Genomic DNA, 18907 nt, shown 5'->3' with positions numbered 1-18907 from the left:
GCCCGATCTCTTAATCTTAGCAGGTATTGGCCTGGTTAGTGCTTGGATGGGAGACCGCCTCGGAATACCAGGTGCTGTAAGCTTTTGGGTTTTCATTCCTACTTATATAATGTATGGGCGATTTGATTGGCTGATCTTTAAATAGTCCTCTCTTTGCAGTATCCTTCGCTTGCGACCGTAACAACCTGGCTATGCCTGATCTCGTCTGCTCTCGGAAGCTAAGCAGGTTTGGTCCTGTATAATGTACCGGCGATTAGATTGGCTGATCTTTAAGCTTTAGGGTTTACTTTCCTACTTATATAATGTACCGGCGATTAGATTGGCTGATCTTTAAATAGCTCTCTCTTTGCAGCAGTCTTCGCTTATGGCCATACCACCCTGGCTATGCCAGATCATGTCTCAGCTCGGAAGCTAAGCAGGTTTGGGCCTGGTTAGTAATTGGATGGGAGACCCCCTGGTAATACCAGTTGCTTTAAGATTTTTGTAAATTTTTCACAAATTATATAATAATCTTGAAAAAAAAAAAGGGTCAATGCCCATTCTTTGAATCTTAGCAGTCATGGACCTGTGTAGTGTTTGGATGGGAGACCCCCTGGTAATACCAGGTGCTCTAATATTATTGGAAATTTATTACTAATTATATAATAATCTTAAAAAAAAGAGCCAATGCCCGATCTCTTAATCTTAGCAGGTATTGGCCTGGTTAGTGCTTGGATGGGAGACCGCCTGGGAATACCAGGTGCTGTAAGCTTTTGGGTTTTCATTCCTACTTATATAATGTATGGGCGATTTGATTGGCTGATCTTTAAATAGTCCTCTCTTTGCAGTATCCTTCGCTTGCGACCGTAACAACCTGGCTATGCCTGATCTCGTCTGCTCTCGGAAGCTAAGCAGGTTTGGTCCTGTATAATGTACCGGCGATTAGATTGGCTGATCTTTAAATAGCTCTCTCTTTGCAGCAGTCTTCGCTTATGGCCATACCACCCTGGCTATGCCAGATCATGTCTGAGCTCGGAAGCTAAGCAGGTTTGGGCCTGGTTAGTAATTGGATGGGAGACCCCCTGGTAATACCAGTTGCTTTAAGATTTTTGTAAATTTTTCACAAATTATATAATAATCTTGAAAAAAAAAAAGAGTCAATGCCCATTCTTTGAATCTTAGCAGTCATGGACCTGTTTAGTGTCTGGATGGGAGACCGCCTCGGAATACCAGGTGCTCTAATATTATTGGAAATTTATTACTAATTATATAATAATCTTAAAAAAAAAAAAAAAAAAGAGTCAATGCCCGATCTCTTAATCTTAGCAGGTATTGGCCTGGTTAGTGCTTGGATGGGAGACCGCCTGGGAATACCAGGTGCTTTAAGCTTTAGGGTTTTCTTTCCTACTTATATAATGTACCTGCGATTAGATTGACTGATCTTTAAATAGCTCTCTCTTTGCAGCAGTCTTCGCTTATGGCCATACCACCCTGGCTATGCCAGATCATGTCTGAGCTCGGAAACTAAGCAGGTTTCGGCCTGGTTAGTAATTGGATGGGAGACCCCCTGGTAATACCAGTTGCTTTAAGATTTTTGGAAATTTTTCACAAATTATATAATAATCTTGCAAGAAAAAAAGAAAGGAGTCAATGCCCCATATCTGAATCTTAGCAGGTATGGGCCTGGTTAGTAATTGGATGGGAGACACCCTGGTAATACCAGTTGCTTTAAGATTTTTGGAAATTTTTCACAAATTATATAATAATCTTGAAAAAAAAAAAAAAAGTCAATGCCCGATCTCTGAATAATAGCAGGTTTTGCCTGGTTAGTACTTGGATGGAAGACGGCCGGGAAATACCAGTTGCTGTAATATTTTTGGCAATTTTTACTAATTACATAATAATCTTGCAAAAAAAAAAAAAAAAAAAAAGAGTAAATGCCCAATCTTTGAATCTTAGGAGGTATGGACCTGTTTAGTGCTTGGATGGGAGACCGCCTCGGAAAACCAGGTGCTCTAATATTATTGGAAATTTATTACTAATTATATAATAATCTTAAAAAAAAGAGTCAATGCCCGATCTCGGATGGGAGACCGCCTGGGAATACCAGGTGCTTTAAGCTTTAGGGTTTTCTTTCCTACTTATATAATGTACCGGCGATTAGATTGGCTGATCTTTAAATAGCTCTCTCTTTGCAGCAGTTTTCGCTTATGGCCATACCACCCTGGCTATGCCAGATCATGTCTCAGATCGGAAGCTAAGCAGGTTTGGGCCTGGTTAGTAATTGGATGGGAGACCCCCTGGTAATACCAGTTGCTTTAAGATTTTTGTAAATTTTTCACAAATTATATAATAATCTTGAAAAAAAAAAAGAGTCAATGCCCATTCTTTGAATCTTAGCAGTCATGGACCTGTTTAGTGTCTGGATGGGAGACCGCCTCGGAATACCAGGTGCTCTAATATTATTGGAAATTTATTACTAATTATATAATAATCTTAAAAAAAAGAGCCAATGCCCGATCTCTTAATCTTAGCAAGTATTGGCCTGGTTAGTGCTTGGATGGGAGACCGCCTCGGAATACCAGGTGCTGTAAGCTTTTGGGTTTTCATTCCTACTTATATAATGTATGGGCGATTTGATTGGCTGATCTTTAAATAGTCCTCTCTTTGCAGTATCCTTCGCTTGCGACCGTAACAACCTGGCTATGCCTGATCTCGTCTGCTCTCGGAAGCTAAGCAGGTTTGGTCCTGTATAATGTACCGGCGATTAGATTGACTGATCTTTAAATAGCTCTCTCTTTGCAGCAGTCTTCGCTTATGGCCATACCACCCTGGCTATGCCAGATCATGTCTGAGCTCGGAAACTAAGCAGGTTTCGGCCTGGTTAGTAATTGGATGGGAGACCCCCTGGTAATACCAGTTGCTTTAAGATTTTTGGAAATTTTTCACAAATTATATAATAATCTTGCAAGAAAAAAAGAAAGGAGTCAATGCCCCATATCTGAATCTTAGCAGGTATGGGCCTGGTTAGTAATTGGATGGGAGACACCCTGGTAATACCAGTTGCTTTAAGATTTTTGGAAATTTTTCACAAATTATATAATAATCTTGAAAAAAAAAAAAAAAGTCAATGCCCGATCTCTGAATAATAGCAGGTTTTGCCTGGTTAGTACTTGGATGGAAGACGGCCGGGAAATACCAGTTGCTGTAATATTTTTGGCAATTTTTACTAATTACATAATAATCTTGCAAAAAAAAAAAAAAAAAAAAAAGAGTAAATGCCCAATCTTTGAATCTTAGGAGGTATGGACCTGTTTAGTGCTTGGATGGGAGACCGCCTCGGAAAACCAGGTGCTCTAATATTATTGGAAATTTATTACTAATTATATAATAATCTTAAAAAAAAAGAGTCAATGCCCGATCTCGGATGGGAGACCGCCTGGGAATACCAGGTGCTTTAAGCTTTAGGGTTTTCTTTCCTACTTATATAATGTACCGGCGATTAGATTGGCTGATCTTTAAATAGCTCTCTCTTTGCAGCACTTTTCGCTTATGGCCATACCACCCTGGCTATGCCAGATCATGTCTCAGCTCGGAAGCTAAGCAGGTTTGGGCCTGGTTAGTAATTGGATGGGAGACCCCCTGGTAATACCAGTTGCTTTAAGATTTTTGTAAATTTTTCACAAATTATATAATAATCTTGAAAAAAAAAAGAGTCAATGCCCATTCTTTGAATCTTAGCAGTCATGGACCTGTTTAGTGTCTGGATGGGAGACCGCCTCGGAATACCAGGTGCTCTAATATTATTGGAAATTTATTACTAATTATATAATAATCTTAAAAAAAAGAGCCAATGCCCGATCTCTTAATCTTAGCAAGTATTGGCCTGGTTAGTGCTTGGATGGGAGACCGCCTCGGAATACCAGGTGCTGTAAGCTTTTGGGTTTTCATTCCTACTTATATAATGTATGGGCGATTTGATTGGCTGATCTTTAAATAGTCCTCTCTTTGCAGTATCCTTCGCTTGCGACCGTAACAAACTGGCTATGCCTGATCTCGTCTGCTCTCGGAAGCTAAGCAGGTTTGGTCCTGTATAATGTACCGGCGATTAGATTGACTGATCTTTAAATAGCTCTCTCTTTGCAGCAGTCTTCGCTTATGGCCATACCACCCTGGCTATGCCAGATCATCTCTGAGCTCGGAAGCTAAGCAGGTTTGGGCCTGGTTAGTAATTGGATGGGAGACCCCCTGGTAATACCAGTTGCTTTAAGATTTTTGTAAATTTTTCACAAATTATATAATAATCTTGAAAAAAAAAAGAGTCAATGCCCATTCTTTGAATCTTAGCAGTCATGGACCTGTGTAGTGTTTGGATGGGAGACCCCCTGGTAATACCAGGTGCTCTAATATTATTGGAAATTTATTACTAATTATATAATAATCTTAAAAAAAAAAGAGCCAATGCCCGATCTCTTAATCTTAGCAGGTATTGGCCTGGTTAGTGCTTGGATGGGAGACCGCCTCGGAATACCAGGTGCTGTAAGCTTTTGGATTTTCATTCCTACTTATATAATGTATGGGCGATTTGATTGGCTGATCTTTAAATAGTCCTCTCTTTGCAGTATCCTTCGCTTGCGACCGTAACAACCTGGCTATGCCTGATCTTGTCTGCTCTCGGAAGCTAAGCAGGTTTGGTCCTGTATAATGTACCGGCGATTAGATTGGCTGATCTTTAAATAGCTCTCTCTCTGCAGCAGTCTTCGCTTATGGCCATTCCACCCTGGCTATGCCAGATCATGTCTGAGCTCGGAAGTTAAGCAGGTTTCGGCCTGGTTAGTAATTGGATGGGAGACCCCCTGGTAATACCAGTTGCTTTAAGATTTTTGGAAATTTTTCACAAATTATATAATAATCTTGCAAGAAAAAAAGAAAGGAGTCAATGCCCCATATCTGAATCTTAGCAGGTATGGGCCTGGTTAGTAATTGGATGGGAGACACTGTGGTAATACCAGTTGCTTTAAGATTTTTGGAAATTTTTCACAAATTATATAATAATCTTGAAAAAAAAAAAAAAAAAGTCAATGCCCGATCTCTGAATAATAGCAGGTTTTGCCTGGTTAGTACTTGGATGGAAGACGGCCGGGAAATACCAGTTGCTGTAATATTTTTGGCAATTTTTACTAATTACATAATAATCTTGCAAAAAAAAAAAAAAAAAGAGTAAATGCCCAATCTTTGAATCTTAGGAGGTATGGACCTGTTTAGTGCTTGGATGGGAGACCGCCTCGGAATACCATTTGCTGTAATATTTTTGGAAATTTGTACTAATTATATAATTATCTTGAAACAAAAAGAGTCAATGCCCAATCTTTGAATCTTAGCAGCTATGGACCTGTTTAGTGTTTGGATGGGAGACCGCCTCGGAAAACCAGGTGCTCTAATATTATTGGAAATTTATTACTAATTATATAATAATCTTAAAAAAAGAGCCAATGCCCGATCTCTTAATCTTAGCAGGTATTGGCCTGGTTAGTGCTTGGATGGGAGACCGCCTGGGAATACCAGGTGCTTTAAGCTTTAGGGTTTTCTTTCCTACTTAGATAATGTACCGGCGATTAGATTGACTGATCTTTAAATAGCTCTCTCTTTGCAGCAGTCTTCGCTTATGGCCATACCACCCTGGCTATGCCAGATCATGTCTGAGCTCGGAAACTAAGCAGGTTTCGGCCTGGTTAGTAATTGGATGGGAGACCCCCTGGTAATACCAGTTGCTTTAAGATTTTTGGAAATTTTTCACAAATTATATAATAATCTTGCAAGAAAAAAAGAAAGGAGTCAATGCCCCATATCTGAATCTTAGCAGGTATGGGCCTGGTTAGTAATTGGATGGGAGACACCCTGGTAATACCAGTTGCTTTAAGATTTTTGGAAATTCTTCACAAATTATATAATAATTTTGAAAAAAAAAAAAAAAGTCAATGCCCGATCTCTGAATAATAGCAGGTTTTGCCTGGTTAGTACTTGGATGGAAGACGGCCGGGAAATACCAGTTGCTGTAATATTTTTGGCAATTTTTACTAATTACATAAAAATCTTGCAAAAAAAAAAAAAAAAAAAAAAAAAAGAGTAAATGCCCAATCTTTGAATCTTAGGAGGTATGGACCTGTTTAGTGCTTGGATGGGAGACCGCCTCGGAATACCATTTGCTTTAAGATTTTTGTAAATTTTTCACAAATTATATAATAATCTTGAAAAAAAAAAAGAGTCAATGCCCATTCTTTGAATCTTAGCAGTCATGGACCTGTTTAGTGTCTGGATGGGAGACCGCCTCGGAATACCAGGTGCTCTAATATTATTGGAAATTTATTACTAATTATATAATAATCTTAAAAAAAAAAAAAAAAAAAAAAAAAAGAGTCAATGCCCGATCTCTTAATCTTAGCAGGTATTGGCCTGGTTAGTGCTTGGATGGGAGACCGCCTGGGAATACCAGGTGCTTTAAGCTTTAGGGTTTTCTTTCCTACTTATATAATGTACCTGCGATTAGATTGACTGATCTTTAAATAGCTCTCTCTTTGCAGCAGTCTTCGCTTATGGCCATACCACCCTGGCTATGCCAGATCATGTCTGAGCTCGGAAACTAAGCAGGTTTCGGCCTGGTTAGTAATTGGATGGGAGACCCCCTGGTAATACCAGTTGCTTTAAGATTTTTGGAAATTTTTCACAAATTATATAATAATCTTGCAAGAAAAAAAGAAAGGAGTCAATGCCCCATATCTGAATCTTAGCAGGTATGGGCCTGGTTAGTAATTGGATGGGAGACACCCTGGTAATACCAGTTGCTTTAAGATTTTTGGAAATTTTTCACAAATTATATAATAATCTTGAAAAAAAAAAAAAAAGTCAATGCCCGATCTCTGAATAATAGCAGGTTTTGCCTGGTTAGTACTTGGATGGAAGACGGCCGGGAAATACCAGTTGCTGTAATATTTTTGGCAATTTTTACTAATTACATAATAATCTTGCAAAAAAAAAAAAAAAAAAAAGAGTAAATGCCCAATCTTTGAATCTTAGGAGGTATGGACCTGTTTAGTGCTTGGATGGGAGACCGCCTCGGAAAACCAGGTGCTCTAATATTATTGGAAATTTATTACTAATTATATAATAATCTTAAAAAAAAGAGTCAATGCCCGATCTCGGATGGGAGACCGCCTGGGAATACCAGGTGCTTTAAGCTTTAGGGTTTTCTTTCCTACTTATATAATGTACCGGCGATTAGATTGGCTGATCTTTAAATAGCTCTCTCTTTGCAGCAGTTTTCGCTTATGGCCATACCACCCTGGCTATGCCAGATCATGTCTCAGATCGGAAGCTAAGCAGGTTTGGGCCTGGTTAGTAATTGGATGGGAGACCCCCTGGTAATACCAGTTGCTTTAAGATTTTTGTAAATTTTTCACAAATTATATAATAATCTTGAAAAAAAAAAAGAGTCAATGCCCATTCTTTGAATCTTAGCAGTCATGGACCTGTTTAGTGTCTGGATGGGAGACCGCCTCGGAATACCAGGTGCTCTAATATTATTGGAAATTTATTACTAATTATATAATAATCTTAAAAAAAAGAGCCAATGCCCGATCTCTTAATCTTAGCAAGTATTGGCCTGGTTAGTGCTTGGATGGGAGACCGCCTCGGAATACCAGGTGCTGTAAGCTTTTGGGTTTTCATTCCTACTTATATAATGTATGGGCGATTTGATTGGCTGATCTTTAAATAGTCCTCTCTTTGCAGTATCCTTCGCTTGCGACCGTAACAACCTGGCTATGCCTGATCTCGTCTGCTCTCGGAAGCTAAGCAGGTTTGGTCCTGTATAATGTACCGGCGATTAGATTGACTGATCTTTAAATAGCTCTCTCTTTGCAGCAGTCTTCGCTTATGGCCATACCACCCTGGCTATGCCAGATCATGTCTGAGCTCGGAAACTAAGCAGGTTTCGGCCTGGTTAGTAATTGGATGGGAGACCCCCTGGTAATACCAGTTGCTTTAAGATTTTTGGAAATTTTTCACAAATTATATAATAATCTTGCAAGAAAAAAAGAAAGGAGTCAATGCCCCATATCTGAATCTTAGCAGGTATGGGCCTGGTTAGTAATTGGATGGGAGACACCCTGGTAATACCAGTTGCTTTAAGATTTTTGGAAATTTTTCACAAATTATATAATAATCTTGAAAAAAAAAAAAAAAGTCAATGCCCGATCTCTGAATAATAGCAGGTTTTGCCTGGTTAGTACTTGGATGGAAGACGGCCGGGAAATACCAGTTGCTGTAATATTTTTGGCAATTTTTACTAATTACATAATAATCTTGCAAAAAAAAAAAAAAAAAAAAAAGAGTAAATGCCCAATCTTTGAATCTTAGGAGGTATGGACCTGTTTAGTGCTTGGATGGGAGACCGCCTCGGAAAACCAGGTGCTCTAATATTATTGGAAATTTATTACTAATTATATAATAATCTTAAAAAAAAAGAGTCAATGCCCGATCTCGGATGGGAGACCGCCTGGGAATACCAGGTGCTTTAAGCTTTAGGGTTTTCTTTCCTACTTATATAATGTACCGGCGATTAGATTGGCTGATCTTTAAATAGCTCTCTCTTTGCAGCACTTTTCGCTTATGGCCATACCACCCTGGCTATGCCAGATCATGTCTCAGCTCGGAAGCTAAGCAGGTTTGGGCCTGGTTAGTAATTGGATGGGAGACCCCCTGGTAATACCAGTTGCTTTAAGATTTTTGTAAATTTTTCACAAATTATATAATAATCTTGAAAAAAAAAAAGAGTCAATGCCCATTCTTTGAATCTTAGCAGTCATGGACCTGTTTAGTGTCTGGATGGGAGACCGCCTCGGAATACCAGGTGCTCTAATATTATTGGAAATTTATTACTAATTATATAATAATCTTAAAAAAAAGAGCCAATGCCCGATCTCTTAATCTTAGCAAGTATTGGCCTGGTTAGTGCTTGGATGGGAGACCGCCTCGGAATACCAGGTGCTGTAAGCTTTTGGGTTTTCATTCCTACTTATATAATGTATGGGCGATTTGATTGGCTGATCTTTAAATAGTCCTCTCTTTGCAGTATCCTTCGCTTGCGACCGTAACAAACTGGCTATGCCTGATCTCGTCTGCTCTCGGAAGCTAAGCAGGTTTGGTCCTGTATAATGTACCGGCGATTAGATTGACTGATCTTTAAATAGCTCTCTCTTTGCAGCAGTCTTCGCTTATGGCCATACCACCCTGGCTATGCCAGATCATGTCTGAGCTCGGAAGCTAAGCAGGTTTGGGCCTGGTTAGTAATTGGATGGGAGACCCCCTGGTAATACCAGTTGCTTTAAGATTTTTGTAAATTTTTCACAAATTATATAATAATCTTGAAAAAAAAAAGAGTCAATGCCCATTCTTTGAATCTTAGCAGTCATGGACCTGTGTAGTGTTTGGATGGGAGACCCCCTGGTAATACCAGGTGCTCTAATATTATTGGAAATTTATTACTAATTATATAATAATCTTAAAAAAAAAAAGAGCCAATGCCCGATCTCTTAATCTTAGCAGGTATTGGCCTGGTTAGTGCTTGGATGGGAGACCGCCTCGGAATACCAGGTGCTGTAAGCTTTTGGATTTTCATTCCTACTTATATAATGTATGGGCGATTTGATTGGCTGATCTTTAAATAGTCCTCTCTTTGCAGTATCCTTCGCTTGCGACCGTAACAACCTGGCTATGCCTGATCTCGTCTGCTCTCGGAAGCTAAGCAGGTTTGGTCCTGTATAATGTACCGGCGATTAGATTGGCTGATCTTTAAATAGCTCTCTCTCTGCAGCAGTCTTCGCTTATGGCCATTCCACCCTGGCTATGCCAGATCATGTCTGAGCTCGGAAGTTAAGCAGGTTTCGGCCTGGTTAGTAATTGGATGGGAGACCCCCTGGTAATACCAGTTGCTTTAAGATTTTTGGAAATTTTTCACAAATTATATAATAATCTTGCAAGAAAAAAAGAAAGGAGTCAATGCCCCATATCTGAATCTTAGCAGGTATGGGCCTGGTTAGTAATTGGATGGGAGACACTGTGGTAATACCAGTTGCTTTAAGATTTTTGGAAATTTTTCACAAATTATATAATAATCTTGAAAAAAAAAAAAAAAAAGTCAATGCCCGATCTCTGAATAATAGCAGGTTTTGCCTGGTTAGTACTTGGATGGAAGACGGCCGGGAAATACCAGTTGCTGTAATATTTTTGGCAATTTTTACTAATTACATAATAATCTTGCAAAAAAAAAAAAAAAAAAGAGTAAATGCCCAATCTTTGAATCTTAGGAGGTATGGACCTGTTTAGTGCTTGGATGGGAGACCGCCTCGGAATACCATTTGCTGTAATATTTTTGGAAATTTGTACTAATTATATAATTATCTTGAAACAAAAAGAGTCAATGCCCAATCTTTGAATCTTAGCAGCTATGGACCTGTTTAGTGTTTGGATGGGAGACCGCCTCGGAAAACCAGGTGCTCTAATATTATTGGAAATTTATTACTAATTATATAATAATCTTAAAAAAAGAGCCAATGCCCGATCTCTTAATCTTAGCAGGTATTGGCCTGGTTAGTGCTTGGATGGGAGACCGCCTGGGAATACCAGGTGCTTTAAGCTTTAGGGTTTTCTTTCCTACTTATATAATGTACCTGCGATTAGATTGACTGATCTTTAAATAGCTCTCTCTTTGCAGCAGTCTTCGCTTATGGCCATACCACCCTGGCTATGCCAGATCATGTCTGAGCTCGGAAACTAAGCAGGTTTCGGCCTGGTTAGTAATTGGATGGGAGACCCCCTGGTAATACCAGTTGCTTTAAGATTTTTGGAAATTTTTCACAAATTATATAATAATCTTGCAAGAAAAAAAGAAAGGAGTCAATGCCCCATATCTGAATCTTAGCAGGTATGGGCCTGGTTAGTAATTGGATGGGAGACACCCTGGTAATACCAGTTGCTTTAAGATTTTTGGAAATTTTTCACAAATTATATAATAATCTTGAAAAAAAAAAAAAAAGTCAATGCCCGATCTCTGAATAATAGCAGGTTTTGCCTGGTTAGTACTTGGATGGAAGACGGCCGGGAAATACCAGTTGCTGTAATATTTTTGGCAATTTTTACTAATTACATAATAATCTTGCAAAAAAAAAAAAAAAAAAAAGAGTAAATGCCCAATCTTTGAATCTTAGGAGGTATGGACCTGTTTAGTGCTTGGATGGGAGACCGCCTCGGAAAACCAGGTGCTCTAATATTATTGGAAATTTATTACTAATTATATAATAATCTTAAAAAAAAAGAGTCAATGCCCGATCTCGGATGGGAGACCGCCTGGGAATACCAGGTGCTTTAAGCTTTAGGGTTTTCTTTCCTACTTATATAATGTACCGGCGATTAGATTGGCTGATCTTTAAATAGCTCTCTCTTTGCAGCAGTTTTCGCTTATGGCCATACCACCCTGGCTATGCCAGATCATGTCTCAGATCGGAAGCTAAGCAGGTTTGGGCCTGGTTAGTAATTGGATGGGAGACCCCCTGGTAATACCAGTTGCTTTAAGATTTTTGTAAATTTTTCACAAATTATATAATAATCTTGAAAAAAAAAAAGAGTCAATGCCCATTCTTTGAATCTTAGCAGTCATGGACCTGTTTAGTGTCAGGATGGGAGACCGCCTCGGAATACCAGGTGCTCTAATATTATTGGAAATTTATTACTAATTATATAATAATCTTAAAAAAAAGAGCCAATGCCCGATCTCTTAATCTTAGCAAGTATTGGCCTGGTTAGTGCTTGGATGGGAGACCGCCTCGGAATACCAGGTGCTGTAAGCTTTTGGGTTTTCATTCCTACTTATATAATGTATGGGCGATTTGATTGGCTGATCTTTAAATAGTCCTCTCTTTGCAGTATCCTTCGCTTGCGACCGTAACAACCTGGCTATGCCTGATCTCGTCTGCTCTCGGAAGCTAAGCAGGTTTGGTCCTGTATAATGTACCGGCGATTATATTGACTGATCTTTAAATAGCTCTCTCTTTGCAGCAGTCTTCGCTTATGGCCATACCACCCTGGCTATGCCAGATCATGTCTGAGCTCGGAAACTAAGCAGGTTTCGGCCTGGTTAGTAATTGGATGGGAGACCCCCTGGTAATACCAGTTGCTTTAAGATTTTTGGAAATTTTTCACAAATTATATAATAATCTTGCAAGAAAAAAAGAAAGGAGTCAATGCCCCATATCTGAATCTTAGCAGGTATGGGCCTGGTTAGTAATTGGATGGGAGACACCCTGGTAATACCAGTTGCTTTAAGATTTTTGGAAATTTTTCACAAATTATATAATAATCTTGAAAAAAAAAAAAAAAGTCAATGCCCGATCTCTGAATAATAGCAGGTTTTGCCTGGTTAGTACTTGGATGGAAAACGGCCGGGAAATACCAGTTGCTGTAATATTTTTGGCAATTTTTACTAATTACATAATAATCTTGCAAAAAAAAAAAAAAAGAGTAAATGCCCAATCTTTGAATCTTAGGAGGTATGGACCTGTTTAGTGCTTGGATGGGAGACCGCCTCGGAAAACCAGGTGCTCTAATATTATTGGAAATTTATTACTAATTATATAATAATCTTAAAAAAAAAGAGTCAATGCCCGATCTCGGATGGGAGACCGCCTGGGAATACCAGGTGCTTTAAGCTTTAGGGTTTTCTTTCCTACTTATATAATGTACCGGCGATTAGATTGGCTGATCTTTAAATAGCTCTCTCTTTGCAGCAGTTTTCGCTTATGGCCATACCACCCTGGCTATGCCAGATCATGTCTCAGCTCGGAAGCTAAGCACGTTTGGGCCTGGTTAGTAATTGGATGGGAGACCCCCTGGTAATACCAGTTGCTTTAAGATTTTTGTAAATTTTTCACAAATTATATAATAATCTTGAAAAAAAAAAAGAGTCAATGCCCATTCTTTGAATCTTAGCAGTCATGGACCTGTTTAGTGTCTGGATGGGAGACCGCCTCGGAATACCAGGTGCTCTAATATTATTGGAAATTTATTACTAATTATATAATAATCTTAAAAAAAAGAGCCAATGCCCGATCTCTTAATCTTAGCAAGTATTGGCCTGGTTAGTGCTTGGATGGGAGACCGCCTCGGAATACCAGGTGCTGTAAGCTTTTGGGTTTTCATTCCTACTTATATAATGTATGGGCGATTTGATTGGCTGATCTTTAAATAGTCCTCTCTTTGCAGTATCCTTCGCTTGCGACCGTAACAAACTGGCTATGCCTGATCTCGTCTGCTCTCGGAAGCTAAGCAGGTTTGGTCCTGTATAATGTACCGGCGATTAGATTGACTGATCTTTAAATAGCTCTCTCTTTGCAGCAGTCTTCGCTTATGGCCATACCACCCTGGCTATGCCAGATCATGTCTGAGCTCGGAAGCTAAGCAGGTTTGGGCCTGGTTAGTAATTGGATGGGAGACCCCCTGGTAATACCAGTTGCTTTAAGATTTTTGTAAATTTTTCACAAATTATATAATAATCTTGAAAAAAAAAAGAGTCAATGCCCATTCTTTGAATCTTAGCAGTCATGGACCTGTGTAGTGTTTGGATGGGAGACCCCCTGGTAATACCAGGTGCTCTAATATTATTGGAAATTTATTACTAATTATATAATAATCTTAAAAAAAAAAAGAGCCAATGCCCGATCTCTTAATCTTAGCAGGTATTGGCCTGGTTAGTGCTTGGATGGGAGACCGCCTCGGAATACCAGGTGCTGTAAGCTTTTGGATTTTCATTCCTACTTATATAATGTATGGGCGATTTGATTGGCTGATCTTTAAATAGTCCTCTCTTTGCAGTATCCTTCGCTTGCGACCGTAACAACCTGGCTATGCCTGATCTCGTCTGCTCTCGGAAGCTAAGCAGGTTTGGTCCTGTATAATGTACCGGCGATTAGATTGGCTGATCTTTAAATAGCTCTCTCTCTGCAGCAGTCTTCGCTTATGGCCATTCCACCCTGGCTATGCCAGATCATGTCTGAGCTCGGAAGTTAAGCAGGTTTCGGCCTGGTTAGTAATTGGATGGGAGACCCCCTGGTAATACCAGTTGCTTTAAGATTTTTGGAAATTTTTCACAAATTATATGATAATCTTGCAAGAAAAAAAGAAAGGAGTCAATGCCCCATATCTGAATCTTAGCAGGTATGGGCCTGGTTAGTAATTGGATGGGAGACACTGTGGTAATACCAGTTGCTTTAAGATTTTTGGAAATTTTTCACAAATTATATAATAATCTTGAAAAAAAAAAAAAAAAAAGTCAATGCCCGATCTCTGAATAATAGCAGGTTTTGCCTGGTTAGTACTTGGATGGAAGACGGCCGGGAAATACCAGTTGCTGTAATATTTTTGGCAATTTTTACTAATTACATAATAATCTTGCAAAAAAAAAAAAAAAAAGAGTAAATGCCCAATCTTTGAATCTTAGGAGGTATGGACCTGTTTAGTGCTTGGATGGGAGACCGCCTCGGAATACCATTTGCTGTAATATTTTTGGAAATTTGTACTAATTATATAATTATCTTGAAACAAAAAGAGTCAATGCCCAATCTTTGAATCTTAGCAGCTATGGACCTGTTTAGTGTTTGGATGGGAGACCGCCTCGGAAAACCAGGTGCTCTAATATTATTGGAAATTTATTACTAATTATATAATAATTTTAAAAAAAGAGCCAATGCCCGATCTCTTAATCTTAGCAGGTATTGGCCTGGTTAGTGCTTGGATGGGAGACCGCCTGGGAATACCAGGTGCTTTAACCCTCTGGAGTCTAAGGGTATTTTTGGGGCCTGGAGAAGTTTTGTCATGCCCTGATATTTGTGCTTTTTCAGTTTCTTATAAATATCTAAATGGGTAAAGTCTAGTTTCACTGTAATCAGCACAATCTGGGCTATAATAATGTGTGAAATGCATGTATGTACATGATTGTATTTTTGAGAAAAAAAATGTTATGCATGGTTAGTGAAAAACTAAAAATGTTAAGTCACTTGAATAAGGCAATAAAACACATACATAAAATTGGTTGCCGAAAAAAGTTGAGAACTGGAGCTTGTAGCCTAGAATTTTTCTTTCTAAATTATGTGAAAATCATCTTGTTTACTCATTCACAGAAAACAATATATTGATTTAAATTTTCTAAGACACTTTTTGTTGGTAAAAGTCATATGCGAGTAGGCGTCAACTATCATGAATATCATTGTAATTTACACCTGAGAAGACAAAGGCCTGCATAATGAGCTGCATAATGAGCCTCTCATTCAACTGTGCCACTCTGAGGGAGGACTTACAAGAAAGAATTTGAGAACAAAATAAAATTATGTAATTTTATGTTTGTAGTTCATTAAGAATATATTTAATTATCCCACAACATAATTTAATATCCACTTGGGGGAGCAGTTAAACAGTTTATTAGGGACAATCAAAGCTTACTTTCAAACAAATTTTTTGGCATCCTTACTCCAGTCACACAATCCTTCAGAAATCCTTTTAACAATCTTATTTTCTACCAAATAAACCCCATTTATTATTATTATCATCATTATTATTATTATTATTATTATTAATGTTGAAAAGAGCTGAGAATATTTTTCAGGTTTTTTTAGGGGGAATAAATCGAAAGAACTGCATTGTTTTTACATTTGTTAGAGTTATCTCTATTTGTCACATTTATATTATTTACATCAAGCTTTTGAATGGTATAGTATTGTATACTGTTATTGAAACTTCATAATGTTTCACTTGATTATACATTTAGTCAGGAATTATAGTTTGGAAAAAGTATTTGGAAAAAGTCTGACTAGTAAAATGTTTACACTTTATGTGAAAACTAGTACAAATAAATAAAAAGAGACTTACTCATGTTTATGATCTCTGCTGAATAAAGAGCTTCATTCTTTTTTCTGAGGAAATCCATTTCTCAAATCCTCAACCACATCACATCTTTTTGGGGTGAATTATGTCTTATTCCTCTCGTCGCGAAGCAAACAGTAAAATAAAATAAAAACTTGAAGAACAGTCTCGCTGCTTTTTCTTCTGTGTGGGCGTATTCAAGCCGCGCGCTTCAGTTTGAATCTGAATAGCGCGTTCAGCGCGGGGGCGTGGTCACATTAGATATAATGAGCGGAGATATGAAAAATAGACATCGCGTTGTTTTCATATGGATTACTTTATCTCAGAATAAAGTAATTTCGGCAGCACTTGTTTAGTTTAAAAGTAGACATTCCAGGCTTTCTATAGATATCTCTCTCATGTCTCTTCTTTGAGTATTCACGGAGTTACAGTTCATTTTAATGAAATGTTTGTACATGACGATCAGCGGAGACAAAGACTGTAGACAGCCCACCTTGTTTGTTATCTTTATTTTATAAGTGCACAAAGGTTTTTTGTTATTATGTCTGTATCCAAAAAAAAGTAGACCCTTTACAGATTCGATTGATGTATTGCTCTTATCTGTACGATTAAAACTGAGAGTGTAATTTAAGTTCTTTTCGGGGTTATCAGGAGAAAATGACTCAAAACGCATATATGCGTTAATCGACTCGAAAGGGTTAAGCTTTAGGGTTTTCTTTCCTACTTAGATAATGTACCGGCGATTAGATTGACTGATCTTTAAATAGCTCTCTCTTTGCAGCAGTCTTCGCTTATGGCCATACCACCCTGGCTATGCCAGATCATGTCTGAGCTCGGAAACTAAGCAGGTTTCGGCCTGGTTAGTAATTGGATGGGAGACCCCCTGGTAATACCAGTTGCTTTAAGATTTTTGGAAATTTTTCACAAATTATATAATAATCTTGCAAGAAAAAAAGAAAGGAGTCAATGCCCCATATCTGAATCTTAGCAGGTATGGGCCTGGTTAGTAATTGGATGGGAGACACCCTGGTAATACCAGTTGCTTTAAGATTTTTGGAAATTCTTCACAAATTATATAATAATTTTGAAAAAAAAAAAAAAGTCAATGCCCGATCTCTGAATAATAGCAGGTTTTGCCTGGTTAGTACTTGGATGGAAGACGGCCGGGAAATACCAGTTGCTGTAATATTTTTGGCAATTTTTACTAATTACATAAAAATCTTGCAAAAAAAAAAAAAAAAAAGAGTAAATGCCCAATCTTTGAATCTTAGGAGGTATGGACCTGTTTAGTGCTTGGATGGGAGACCGCCTCGGAATACCATTTGCTTTAAGATTTTTGTAAATTTTTCACAAATTATATAATAATCTTGAAAAAAAAAAAGAGTCAATGCCCATTCTTTGAATCTTAGCAGTCATGGACCTGTTTAGTGTCTGGATGGGAGACCGCCTCGGAATACCAGGTGCTCTAATATTATTGGAAATTTATTACTAATTATATAATAATCTTAAAAAAAAAAAAAAAAAAAAAAAAGAGTCAATGCCCGATCTCTTAATCTTAGCAGGTATTGGCCTGGTTAGTGCTTGGATGGGAGACCGCCTGGGAATACCAGGTGCTTTAAGCTTTAGGGTTTTCTTTCCTACTTATATAATGTACCTGCGATTAGATTGACTGATCTTTAAATAGCTCTCTCTTTGCAGCAGTCTTCGCTTATGGCCATACCACCCTGGCTATGCCAGATCATGTCTGAGCTCGGAAACTAAGCAGGTTTCGGCCTGGTTAGTAATTGGATGGGAGACCCCCTGGTAATACCAGTTGCTTTAAGATTTTTGGAAATTTTTCACAAATTATATAATAATCTTGCAAGAAAAAAAGAAAGGAGTCAATGCCCCATATCTGAATCTTAGCAGGTATGGGCCTGGTTAGTAATTGGATGGGAGACACCCTGGTAATACCAGTTGCTTTAAGATTTTTGGAAATTTTTCACAAATTATATAATAATCTTGAAAAAAAAAAAAAAGTCAATGCCCGATCTCTGAATAATAGCAGGTTTTGCCTGGTTAGTACTTGGATGGAAGACGGCCGGGAAATACCAGTTGCTGTAATATTTTTGGCAATTTTTACTAATTACATAATAATCTTGCAAAAAAAAAAAAAAAAAAAAGAGTAAATGCCCAATCTTTGAATCTTAGGAGGTATGGACCTGTTTAGTGCTTGGATGGGAGACCGCCTCGGAAAACCAGGTGCTCTAATATTATTGGAAATTTATTACTAATTATATAATAATCTTAAAAAAAAAGAGTCAATGCCCGATCTCGGATGGGAGACCGCCTGGGAATACCAGGTGCTTTAAGCTTTAGGGTTTTCTTTCCTACTTATATAATGTACCGGCGATTAGATTGGCTGATCTTTAAATAGCTCTCTCTTTGCAGCAGTTTTCGCTTATGGCCATACCACCCTGGCTATGCCAGATCATGTCTCAGATCGGAAGCTAAGCAGGTTTGGGCTTGGTTAGTAATTGGATGGGAGACCCCCTGGTAATACCAGTTGCTTTAAGATTTTTGTAAATTTTTCACAAATTATATAATAATCTTGAAAAAAAAAAAGAGTCAATGCCCATTCTTTGAATCTTAGCAGTCATGGACCTGTTTAGTGTCTGGATGGGAGACCGCCTCGGAATACCAGGTGCTCTAATATTATTGGAAATTTATTACTAATTATATAATAATCTTAAAAAAAAGAGCCAATGCCCGATCTCTTAATCTTAGCAAGTATTGGCCTGGTTAGTGCTTGGATGGGAGACCGCCTCGGAATACCAGGTGCTGTAAGCTTTTGGGTTTTCATTCCTACTTATATAATGTATGGGCGATTTGATTGGCTGATCTTTAAATAGTCCTCTCTTTGCAGTATCCTTCGCTTGCGACCGTAACAACCTGGCTATGCCTGATCTCGTCTGCTCTCGGA

General features: G+C 38.3%; 16 pseudogenes; all 16 read left to right on the top strand.

The window, feature by feature from the left end:
* The first annotated feature begins 967 nt into the window (after positions 1-967).
* On the top strand, positions 968-1086 carry LOC127965995 (uncharacterized; annotated as a pseudogene).
* Positions 1087-1452: 366 nt separating this feature from the next.
* Positions 1453-1571, top strand: LOC127963768 (uncharacterized; annotated as a pseudogene).
* A 1221-nt stretch (positions 1572-2792) lies between these two features.
* On the top strand, positions 2793-2911 carry LOC127963760 (uncharacterized; annotated as a pseudogene).
* A 1222-nt stretch (positions 2912-4133) lies between these two features.
* LOC127961471 (uncharacterized) lies at positions 4134-4252 on the top strand (annotated as a pseudogene).
* A 489-nt stretch (positions 4253-4741) lies between these two features.
* LOC127964393 (uncharacterized) lies at positions 4742-4860 on the top strand (annotated as a pseudogene).
* A 780-nt stretch (positions 4861-5640) lies between these two features.
* LOC127963756 (uncharacterized) lies at positions 5641-5759 on the top strand (annotated as a pseudogene).
* An 809-nt stretch (positions 5760-6568) lies between these two features.
* Positions 6569-6687, top strand: LOC127963750 (uncharacterized; annotated as a pseudogene).
* A 1220-nt stretch (positions 6688-7907) lies between these two features.
* On the top strand, positions 7908-8026 carry LOC127963748 (uncharacterized; annotated as a pseudogene).
* A 1223-nt stretch (positions 8027-9249) lies between these two features.
* LOC127965989 (uncharacterized) lies at positions 9250-9368 on the top strand (annotated as a pseudogene).
* A 490-nt stretch (positions 9369-9858) lies between these two features.
* Positions 9859-9977, top strand: LOC127964389 (uncharacterized; annotated as a pseudogene).
* Positions 9978-10758: 781 nt separating this feature from the next.
* LOC127963739 (uncharacterized) lies at positions 10759-10877 on the top strand (annotated as a pseudogene).
* A 1221-nt stretch (positions 10878-12098) lies between these two features.
* Positions 12099-12217, top strand: LOC127963732 (uncharacterized; annotated as a pseudogene).
* Positions 12218-13433: 1216 nt separating this feature from the next.
* On the top strand, positions 13434-13552 carry LOC127965983 (uncharacterized; annotated as a pseudogene).
* A 490-nt stretch (positions 13553-14042) lies between these two features.
* On the top strand, positions 14043-14161 carry LOC127964388 (uncharacterized; annotated as a pseudogene).
* Positions 14162-16734: 2573 nt separating this feature from the next.
* On the top strand, positions 16735-16853 carry LOC127963728 (uncharacterized; annotated as a pseudogene).
* A 798-nt stretch (positions 16854-17651) lies between these two features.
* On the top strand, positions 17652-17770 carry LOC127963723 (uncharacterized; annotated as a pseudogene).
* Positions 17771-18907: the final 1137 nt, after the last annotated feature.

Source organism: Carassius gibelio, chromosome A3 (assembly GCF_023724105.1).
Source record: "Carassius gibelio isolate Cgi1373 ecotype wild population from Czech Republic chromosome A3, carGib1.2-hapl.c, whole genome shotgun sequence".
Classification (NCBI taxonomy): Eukaryota; Metazoa; Chordata; class Actinopteri; order Cypriniformes; family Cyprinidae; genus Carassius; species Carassius gibelio.
Note: the sequence above shows the minus strand (reverse complement) of the source record. Positions and strands in the feature narration are given on the sequence as shown.